The following is a 10,818-nucleotide window of genomic DNA, read 5'->3' as shown; positions in this document are numbered from 1 at the left end:
CAAATTATAAATGAAAAGGTGTCCTTTTATTATTTCTCAGACAAAATGCTGCATATTTATTTGTGAAATTGAAATGTTAAATAATAAAACTAACTTGAAATTTTAAAACAAATCCCAAATCAAATAAAAAATTATACAACTAAAAGAAATCTCTTCATATTAACAAAGGCTTTGCCGGTGCTCTATTTAAAATCAGAGGCAACCACTGCATTTGAATCACTATCCAAAAAAAGATATATCACAAATTCTCCACAAATGTGGCTTGTATGGGAGGATTGCAAGTAAAAAGCCACTCCTCAAGAAAGGCCACATGCAGTCAAGACTGAGCTTTGCCAAAACACACCTTGAAGATTCTGCGGCAGATTAAAATTGAATTATTTGGCCTCAACACCAAACAATATGTCTGGCAGAAATCCAATGCAGCTCACCATCCAAATAACAGCATTCCTCCAGTACGAGAATACTTGCAGAGACAATTATTTTGAGATAATTTTGTGTGTACGTGTTCATGCAGAAGCAAGGATACGTAAAAGAAGGTAATGCACCAATACGCTGGATGCCAACCGCCGTTAAACTGGAAAGAAGATGCGTGAAAGAGGAATCAATTCTGTGGACGCGCATTGTCTGAAACGCGGCTCTCTGTGTGCGCTTTGAATGAGTGTGCGCAGAAACCAGCATGCTAGCTCCGAATGCACGCGGAATGTTTTAAAACGCTTAAATGTTTAAATCGGCAAGACTTAGAAAGTGCAAACGATTAACTACGATCCGTTTCACCCCTACAAGCGAGTGAAGGAATTAAGAAATCAAGTTAGGAATTTTATATCACTATTCAAGATAGCCCGTCAGGCAGGGCGGTGACTGGAAAACACAATAGCCCCGGGACGTCAGGCTAACGATTTTGCGAGCCCTGCACACAGTAGTTGAAGGAGAAAAAGGTGAATGTCCTTGCATGGCCTAGTCAGAACCCAGACTTAAACCCCACTGAAAATCTGTGGAATGACTTGAAGACTGCAGTCCACAAACAAGCTTTTTTTTACAAGCTTTTAAATAGCTTGTAAAAGCGGCGTGCGTGTTTTACTTTCACTTTCAAATAGCGGCAATTTGGCGTAAAGCAATTGTTCGTTTGAATTTTCCCTCTTTTCCTCGCTTTCCTTCGCTTTTAAATAGCTTAAAAGCACCATGCGCATTTTACTTTCACTTTATTTAGCGTCAATTCGGCGTCAATTGCTTGAATGCAACAACAAAATACAACGTCAACCTCACTTTAGCCTATTTAAAACATATTGGATAAAACAAAAACTGTGTCTGTCTTCATTTCAGGCTGCAAAGCAACAAAATGTGATTATTTTAAAGGGGGTGATTCTTTTCTATACCCATTGTAGCAACCGATTGTGTTTTAACCTTTTACAGATAGAAACTAGATTCATGTCAAGGGATGAGTCTTAATTTGTGTGCCTTGACTTCCCACACTTCCCTTTATATGATATGGATGAATAAAGCATATAAAGGACATATTTAATCTACTAGGGTGCTCTGCAAGTGGAGTTTCCTTCCTGATGACTGTTGCTTTGCCCACTCTAGACATGCACCTTGCTGGAGGCTTTTGATGACTCTGGCTTTTTCCTCCTTTGACACATCAAGGTCTCTGGCTAATGCTTAGTAATAAGTGTCCGACAATGCAAAGTCCTGTTATTCCCCTTGGCCTGCTACTGCTTGTCGTGCTTGAGGGGAGAGGATGTCAGAAGTGCTTGGCTTTGACAGGCTGTCGCCACACATCAGCCAGTGCATCTAGACTCAGGAAGTGGCTTAGAAAATGTAATGAAGGGGAGGGCAATGATGCCATAAGCTCTGGGAGTTTGTCAGAAAGCTAGAATGAAGCTTATGTACTTGAAGAATTTACAAGCAGAACTTTGCTAACTTTTTAAGCTCCCAGGGTGCCCGATGGTCGTCGGTTGGGGCTACAGTCCTCACTTCACCATGCTGGTTTAAAACATCTAATTGGGAACTGCTAAAAGATGAATTATGTTCAGAATATAATTTTTATTTTTGTAGTTGATATACTGTGCAAAGTTTGCACATTTTTTGTACGCATAGAATACCCTGATGCCCTACTACTCTGGGTGGGAATCTTTTTATTGAGTCAATCTAAGGATGTATCAATCAGGACTTGAAAAAAAGTAATTGCAATTCTGTTGCAATCCAATTGAGAGCGCACTGGGCAAAATACAGTATCCCACAATTCAGTGCTCTTTTGTTTCCAGCGTGAAAAATTAACTGGAAATAGTATCAGCCCCTTTTTTTGTTTTTTTTTATATTTGATCAGATTTGCAAGAATAGACCCATGAGTTTGTTTTTTGTTTATTTTTTTGTTTATTTATTTATTTTTTGTTTGTGCATTTGTTTGGTTTTTGTTTATTTGTTTTGCTTTGCTTTGTTTTTATTTTTTTATTTTTAAGGTTTTTTTTATATATATTTGATTAGATTTGCAAGAGTAAACCCATGATTTTTGTTTAGTTTAGTTTTTTGTTTGTTTAATTTTTTTGTTTTGTTTTTTGCTTTGCTTTGCTCTGCTTTGTTTTGTTTTATTTTGTTTTGGTTTCACAAAATTGAATCAAACACAAGATTACTTGATGGCACTTATTGAAGTAAACATAACTAAGTAACAGAGATCATGTGATTATTATACCATGCTACTATTTAAAAAGTTTAATAGTTACATAATGTGTACTGTTTTACACACTGAATTTAAAACATAGTGAGCAGTATAGTGTAGTAGCCAGTGTAGTAGGCTATATTTTTGCCCGTTGGTTCATTGTTAAATGTTAACTCAACAAACATGCATAGAAAAATACCATTTCTGGTTCAGATTTTGAAGTAGAAATGTAACAGCAATGCAACTTACAGTGAACACATTAAAAAAAAACATCACTTTGGTTTTTCGGGAAACACACCTACTCCCAAAAGGACACGCTATCTGGCTCTGATTACGCAATTTCAGTAGTTTGCGGATTAAAAAAATGACTATTCTTAAGCATATCCCATCTGTTCTTGATGAATTAGAGATGAGCTGGAGCGAATGATGCCGTCACTATTTGCTAAAGGACAGATGTCCTGGGTATGCCGGTCAGTCCACGGTCGAGCTGACCACAGCTCATCTGCCGACACATTACACATGCATTACTGCTTTAAGTACAGACTCGAAACCGTTTCGCTGCAGTGGCCTCACAATGAGCCCTTGATGATAATTCACCCTGAATAATTGAATGTGTGGTTTGTTGTTTGTCTTTTCTTGGTGGTTTTGTTTTTAGCCTGGCTTCTTGCATTTGTTCCACAAACAGCTAGCTTATTTTCTTCATATCAAAATTTAAGTCCATCAGCCCGCTGCGCACCTGTGCCGCATGCCTCTTCGCTGCGAGCAGATATTCTGCGTTAAATCAATGCCACATAGTTCTTAGGACTGTGCGAGGGGATGCCGTTTAGCTGCAGGCAGTAGATAAGGCCACTCGGCTCTGCTAAATCCCCTCGACTGCCATGAATTTCTCATGGGGCTAAACGCACGCAAACCCAGCCCTCTTTGATAACAGCCAACTTGCTGTGTACACAACTTAGATTGGACTCGTTTTATTTTAAAAACACTTATGCCACTCATACAGCTGTCAACTCAGCATGACTAAATATGTCAGGGCTTAATTTTTAACCACTATCAGACAGTTGTTTGACTCCAGAATCTAGACATCTAAGCGAATATGTAAAAAGTATAGGCTGAGGACCTTACATGCCACTGCTTGACCTAAAAGAATAGCAGAGCTTATAGGGATTTCTTTTGACATCATTTTCCATCCTCATTTTGCATTTTCTGCAGATTGTGTCTGCAATTACTTTAAGAGTTCACCCAAAAATGAAAGTCTGTCATCATTTACTTGCTTTCATGTCTTTCCAAATCTATATGACTTTCTTTCATCAGTGTAATACAAAAGTAGACATTTTGAAGAATGTGCAGATAATTTTATTATTATTTTTTTTTATTTTTTTGATGAATGATGATGAAGACTGGAGCTTTCAAGCTTCAAAATGGTCAAAAATTAGCATTAAAGAATCATCTGTAAAAGAAGAATCAGAATCAAAGAAGACGCCTATACATTAGCTTAGAGTGACAAACAGGTGAAATATAAGTTATTTCCTGATATCTTCTCATTCAGTGAGCTGTCAACTTCTGCAATCAAATCATTGAGCTAGTAAGTTGAACTCAAACCTGGATCAGTTTGGTTCGTGAATTAAGCGGGATCAATCGATTGATTGAATAGATCTGATTCAGTAGAATGATAGGTTCATGAATCAGACATCATTACTTATAAAAAGAACCAAGGAAAGCTGGAACAAATATCAATGTTTTCAGTGGATAACGACTGTTTTCGGTCTACCACATGGCTTCAGAAAACGTATATAGTGCACAAGGATATGGAGTGCTTATTACTTACAGTGAACACATTAAAAATAACCATCACTTTGGTTTGTGGTGATTTTGTGTGCCTTCTGAAGCTTGAGAATCCGCTCTTTGTAATTGAATGGATAATAGCAGCCAGCTTGTTCTTCAAAACTTGCGTTCAGTAGACAAATAAAGTCATAGAGGTTTGGAACGACATGAGGGTGAGTAAATGATGACAGAATATGCATTTTTGGGTGAATTATCCCATTAACAAAAGTGGCATTGTCAACACGTTTTTTTCTTGCATGGATTTGGAAATCAATAAAAGGAGAGCTGATATGCTTTGATATTTTCATTCACATCTGCCGCTTTGATTTATAGGCGCCAAAAGCTGCAGGGAAGGGCAATTATTATCACAGTAGTGTAGAAATTGATGACTCGATTCTGCCCCCTTCTACATTCTGCAAGGTTCGATTTTTGGCTTTTGTTTGCGGAGTGACTAAGTGACACTAATGTTGGCATTTTGAGGCTTCACGTCTCTCGTCGCAGGATCAACCCTGACCTGAGTTTATTTCCTAAACCTCATTAAGTATATTGAAACCCTGTGAGGAATAAGGTTAATAAGGGTTGGTATATTTTTAAACCGATTTCCTGTGGAATGAGCATGTGAGTAGGCGCTTCCCCTCTGCTGATTTATTATCATGTGTTAGTGGAATGCTGAGGCAATAGCCTCGAAACTCACGTTTGCCCCCTGCTAACACAATCATACTGTAGCTCATGGAGCATTTCTTCACCAGGCATCTGCACTGATGGATGGAGGTTGGTTTAGAAAAGCACTTTCCCTCCATGTCTATTTGTGGACCCTGATATTTGGTCTTGAACTCCACCATGGGGGTGGGCGTTATGGCAGAATAATTAAGCAGATGGTGTCAAGTGATTTTGTATAATGGTTTAGCACCAGATGCACATGATCTTCCATGTAATCATTTCTCTTGATTTGAATGGTTATGGGTGCTCTCTCATACTGGAAAGATGATCACTCCCAATTCCTTGCACGGTAGCTGTGTTCCTTAGTGAGCTTCCTAGCTCCCTACTGCCTATATAGATAGGCTAATTATGCATTCTTTATAGCAAATTGTTTACCATATTCTTCATTCTTTCAAGCAGACTTTATTTATTTCTATAAATAAATGTAGATTAATCTTTAGGGCTACTAAAGTTTTTCAGTCAAGAGCAGTGCGTGATTTTCTGTCTTTCTTTTGTTGCTTGATTAACACCAATGACTCGGACAATAGCAACTAAGGCTGCTATCCCTTTAAAACCGGATGCAATGGATGCAATGTACTGATACACGTTGTCCCTGCTGTTTACGTTTACTTCAGACGTAATTAACTGTGTTTACGTGAATACTCGTCAAAACGGACAATTCGACATCATTTTGTGTGTAATTCTCCATTCATGTAATGCGAAAGAGTACTCGCGCGCTGTGAGACGCGCTTTCCGTGTGTATGCTTCAGTGTCTGCGCTCAGAAAACCGGATCGAATTGAGTTCTCTCTTGCGTCGTCAGATGCTCTTCATCTTACTCCCACATATTGACATTTTTTTAACGTTTTATGCGACGTGCAGCAAGTGTATGTTAGCTCATGTCCCGCCGGTTCATATGTACGCATCTAACCTCCGAACCACGCAGCAGATTTGTTCTGAATGAATCTCTTCACAAATCGTCGCTCCCTAACATTTTCGTCTCGTTTTTATTCGTTGACGAAAATGTCAATAGATTTACGTCATAGTTTTTGTCATTCAAAAAGAGTTTTAGTTCGTTATCGTCTCGTTGTCGTCTGTGAAAAAAATGTCGTTGACGAAAATAAGGACGAAAATTATTTGTCAACGAAATTAACACTGCATAGGAAGCATCCTAACCGTCATTGAACCTCATAAGCAACTGATTGAGAATGGTTTATATGAGCATCAATACAAATGGTGCTCCTGACGTAAAGTGTATAATTGATTCCATTAGAATCTTAATTTGTTATGTGGCTATGCAAATGGAACAGTAATTAATATTATTATTTTTAATATTATTGTGTAGTTTAGGGTATTTTTAAGTTCTTTATAATTATTTTATTAATGTATTTTTAAATGATATTATTGAATTTATTGAATTAAATATTATTTATAATCAACATTTCTCCATACTTGTCCGTCATGGTGATTTTTATGTATTTTTTTCATCCATGATTTTTTTTTCTTGTCGCAGTGCATTGTGGGATTGCTTTCTCCAAGAGGATAAATTCAGTGCTGCCTTAGATTTTGGCTAGAAGAATATGTTAAAAGGGATAGTTATGCATCCAACCTTTTGAAACCATCTTCATGCTATGTTTGTTTGGAATGTATCTAATGTGTTGTAACACCGATTTTAAATTCTTTATTTATGTAAAATCATTTTTCATGTGCAAGTCTGGGCACTGCAGTGCAGGTGCAGTCTGGTTACCTAGAAGGAAGACACATAAAACATTTGATTTTTACAACAGATAGTTCTTTTTAATCTCCTCAAACATTTCTGAATAAGCAGATAAGATACATAAGATACAATACACCAGAAAAGGTGTAGAATGTAAAATGGATCAAAGCAGTGTACTGGGAATACTCTTTGTTGGGTTTACACTGGCCTCTGTAGGTATGAATCTTTTGATAGCAGCCCATCCCTGGTGTGTTCCTGTGCAGGCACGCCTTTTTCAGAAAGCATTTGATGACAGCATTATAAAGGAAACTCAGTGAAAAGGTTGCAGTCCCGGCGTGTGGTTCGTCCCAGCTCTGAAGCAAGAGCATTGATTTCGCACAGACATGCGCGCTGTAGCATTTACAGAAGCTGTAACCCTGAGCTTTGACCTTTTATTGTGTACGACCCTTTCAAGACATTGCGGTAACATGGGAATACGATGCATGACATTTGCCATTATGCTCCAGAGTCCAGCCTAAAGCGTTCACGTTGACAGTGATTTTATTGCTGGAGGTCGCCAGGTCACGCTGTTGTTTCTGACTGTGATTACAAATTAGATGTATCACCAGTAAATATAAGTTGTTATTGTATATTGACAAGAAACCTGTTTTCTTGTTGCTGAAAATTAACGTTATGCAGGGGACAGTATATAAATTGCATTAGTGAATCATATGATGAACAAGATGAATGATGATCAGCTCACCCAGGTGGTCATTTCTGACAAGGTTTTCCATGCATAAAGTTTTTATTATATCTCTCTGTGTGGGTAGTAGGGGTGCAACGTTTCAACTTACTCACGGTTCGGTTTGTATCACAGTTTTAGAGTCACGGTTTCGGTACGGTTCGGTATGTGCTATGTTTAGGGAAAAAACTATATTGTCAAATAAAAATAAAGAAAATAAGAACACAATCTAACTACAAGCAACAGCACAAATAAATACAATAGAGCAAAGATACAAATAAAATAAACAGTGCTTTTCAGGGTTTTTAGGTAGGTCTTACATTAGTTTTTAGGTACAGAAATTTAATAAAGTAATCAAATGTAAAATAACATTGCATATTTGACTGTATAAATTGAAGATTAATCCTTATTAAAGTTACAAAAGTTATTCAATCAAGAGCAGTGAGTGATTTCCGTGTTGTTGGTGTTTGATTAACATTAAGAAAGTGCTGTCACTTTAAGAGAACGCACTGATACTGTATGTTCAGCCGATTATGTCTGCTAGGATACTTACCAAGACGGGCATTTTGACATTTTTGTGTGAATTTGTCCTTTACACAATACTTCAAAGAGAGCTTAATATTTGTGCGCGTTCTGAGACGTGGGTTCACGCGCTTCGGATGAGCGCACATACAGATCTTCTCACTGCGTGTGCGAGTTTGCGTCTTCTCGCTCTTTAATATTTAAACTGGCCAGGCTTAAATGAGTTTAGTTTAAACTAGGGGTGCTCCGATCAGGATTTTTGAGGCCGATCACCGATCGCCGATCATAGAAAGAAGTATCTGCCGATACTGAGTGATCACCGATACTGATCTTTTTAAAGCCTTCTTTTTATCATTTATAACTATTTATAGTGATACTCCAATCATTTATTCATTTATTGATTTATTCAGGGCCTGAATTTCACTTTTGAAAATGGGGTGAATTCCCCTCTTAGGTGACTCTTGTGAGAGGAGAAGCAGCTTTCACACAGGAGTCCGCTACTGATCCGTGGCTGTTTACCACAAACACAACATTTATCCATTATTTGAAATCATTATTTTTTTTACCGAGAACCGTTGCACCCCTAGTGGTTAGGGACAAATCATAAACTGTAACATATTAACTTTACATCTTTCTCACACTCAACTACAGTATCTCACATAGATGGATGATGGGGTAGGGTTGTGCCGATAGTATCGTGTATCGATGATAGTCAGAGATATCGCCTGTGGCTGATGCCTTTGACGATGGCAAGACGATTATTATTATAATTATTGTTTATTATTATTATTATTATTATCAGGCTAGTATTATTATCTAATTAATATTAGGGCTCATTTTTTCCATCATATTTCTTTTTCCGCGTTCTTACAGCGCTGCGCATTATATCCAGTCACACACGATTCAGTCGAGTTTATGAATGCAACGGCCAATCAGAAGCGTTCAGATGAGTCATCACTGGAATTAGTAACTTACTAATTAGTGTTTCTATTAAATTGTTATCATGTTAAATACAAATTCAGTCATATTAAAAATATTTTATGACATGACATCCATATACTACTTAACTAAAAATATATCATGTATAGTTAATAGATCAGACATTAGGCTACTTTTAGCCTTACCCTGGAGTTGGTTCACTCTCCGGCTATGAGTCTAAGTCAGTAAATAATAAAATAAATTAGCATGATAATATTGTGTATCGACGATCTCACAGGCTGACGATATGACTGTGGAGCATATCGCCCGACATTAATGTGGGCTCCACGGTCTTCACTCCTATAGAGCGCAACAGTCGGGTTCTGGAAGTAAATACCACATTCTCTTTCTCCATGGAGAAATAGATCTTTAGGAAAAACATAGGTTTAATAAAAATAAAAAAAAAAGGTTGTTAAATAATTGGATATGCTTCTGTAGAAAATACAAATAAATGAACCTTTATAAAAATCATTGTGTAGTAGTAAAGAACTATGCAACCCACATTTCCTGCAACACTTGGATCCACCAATGAAAGAAGATGCTGTTGCCATAGAAATGAGAATCATGTCAAAAGACTACAATCAATTTTCTGAACAACTTACACTAAAGGTTGAGGGTAAATAAGAGAGGAAATACATCTTTTTTTATTCATCAGGTTTATATTGATTGATCAAATGTGGCAGTAAAGACTTTTGCAGTTATAAAATTCTATTTCAAATGAAAGCTGTTGAACTTTTTCACTTCTGAATTTCACAGTACCACACACATATTAAGCAGTTTTCAACACTGATGGTAATAAATGTTTCTTAAGCATCAAATCAGCATTTTAGAATGATTTCTGAAGGATCACGTGACACTGAAGACTGGAGTGATGATGCTGAAAATACAGCTGTCACGAATTGAACAATCTTACAGACCCCACATTTAGTATACAGTAAAGTTTATTTTTAACCACTTTGTGATTTAAACTTCAATATTGTATTTTATACTTAGAATAAAAATGATGGTATAATGTAAAACTATTGTATGCATTTTATAGACTTTTATTTATTACATCATGTGCAATGTATCATGGTCTTGTACCTTTGTAACTTTGTTTTGGTTTAAGGCTTAGAACTTGTTCAGAAAATGTTATACTAAAACTAAAATTAAAACAATAGAAAAACCCTTAAGATAACGTGTAGAAAAAAAAAAGCATCTTAAGCACACAGAATAATATAAGGACTTTGAACGATTAATTGCCGCTTTGAACGATTACGTAATTGTGGCATCCATAATTGTAATCGTGATTAGAAATTTGATTAATTGTGCAGCCCTATCTGCAACCAAGACTTTCACAGTAGTCACTGTTGCACACAGACACAGCAGATAAAGAGCAGTCCTCCTCCAAATTGCCAGTAATCAGCTGGATCATCTGGGGGTAAAAAAAAGAAAAAACGTTTGTGAGAAGACACCTGTTTTATCTGGGATTAAAACAAACTAAAAACATGGAAGAAAAATACTGCGAACATTGCTTTAAAAATAAATTAATGTTAGTATGTCATAATGTTAGACATGAATACTCACTTCCTCTGAAGATCATGTGGTAGAAGATTTTCTTTCCCAAAACTTCTGGATCATAAGGGGGAAGCACACACACAACAAATTAATATCAATTTGTTTAATAAAACACTATCTACTTACTGACAGAGACATGGGCTTGCAAAAAT

The 10,818-nt window shown here is 36.8% G+C and overlaps 1 protein-coding gene and 1 long non-coding RNA gene across 3 annotated transcripts in view; one reads left to right on the top strand and one right to left on the bottom strand.

Annotated features, from left to right (window-relative positions):
- LOC107733129 (rho GTPase-activating protein 5-like) overlaps positions 1 to 10,818 on the top strand; it is a 55,984-nt gene that overhangs the window by 20,597 nt on the left and 24,569 nt on the right. The gene's annotated exons all lie outside the window — the stretch shown is intronic.
- The window catches only part of LOC107733130 (uncharacterized), a 9,964-nt gene continuing 9,629 nt past the window's right edge, over positions 10,484 to 10,818 (bottom strand). The window contains exons 2-3 of one of the 2 annotated variants that reach the window (XR_001638948.1): positions 10,676 to 10,717; positions 10,484 to 10,514 (exon numbers count right to left, since the gene is read on the bottom strand). This is a non-coding gene — a long non-coding RNA (uncharacterized LOC107733130). Of the gene's footprint in view, positions 10,515 to 10,675; positions 10,721 to 10,818 lie in introns of both variants that reach the window. The other variant, XR_001638947.1, reaches the window with a different exon arrangement.

Source organism: Sinocyclocheilus rhinocerous, unplaced genomic scaffold (genome assembly GCF_001515625.1).
Source record: "Sinocyclocheilus rhinocerous isolate Xijiao unplaced genomic scaffold, SAMN03320098_v1.1 scaffold8, whole genome shotgun sequence".
Classification (NCBI taxonomy): domain Eukaryota; kingdom Metazoa; phylum Chordata; class Actinopteri; order Cypriniformes; family Cyprinidae; genus Sinocyclocheilus; species Sinocyclocheilus rhinocerous.
This window is presented reverse-complemented; position numbering and strand designations above follow the sequence as displayed.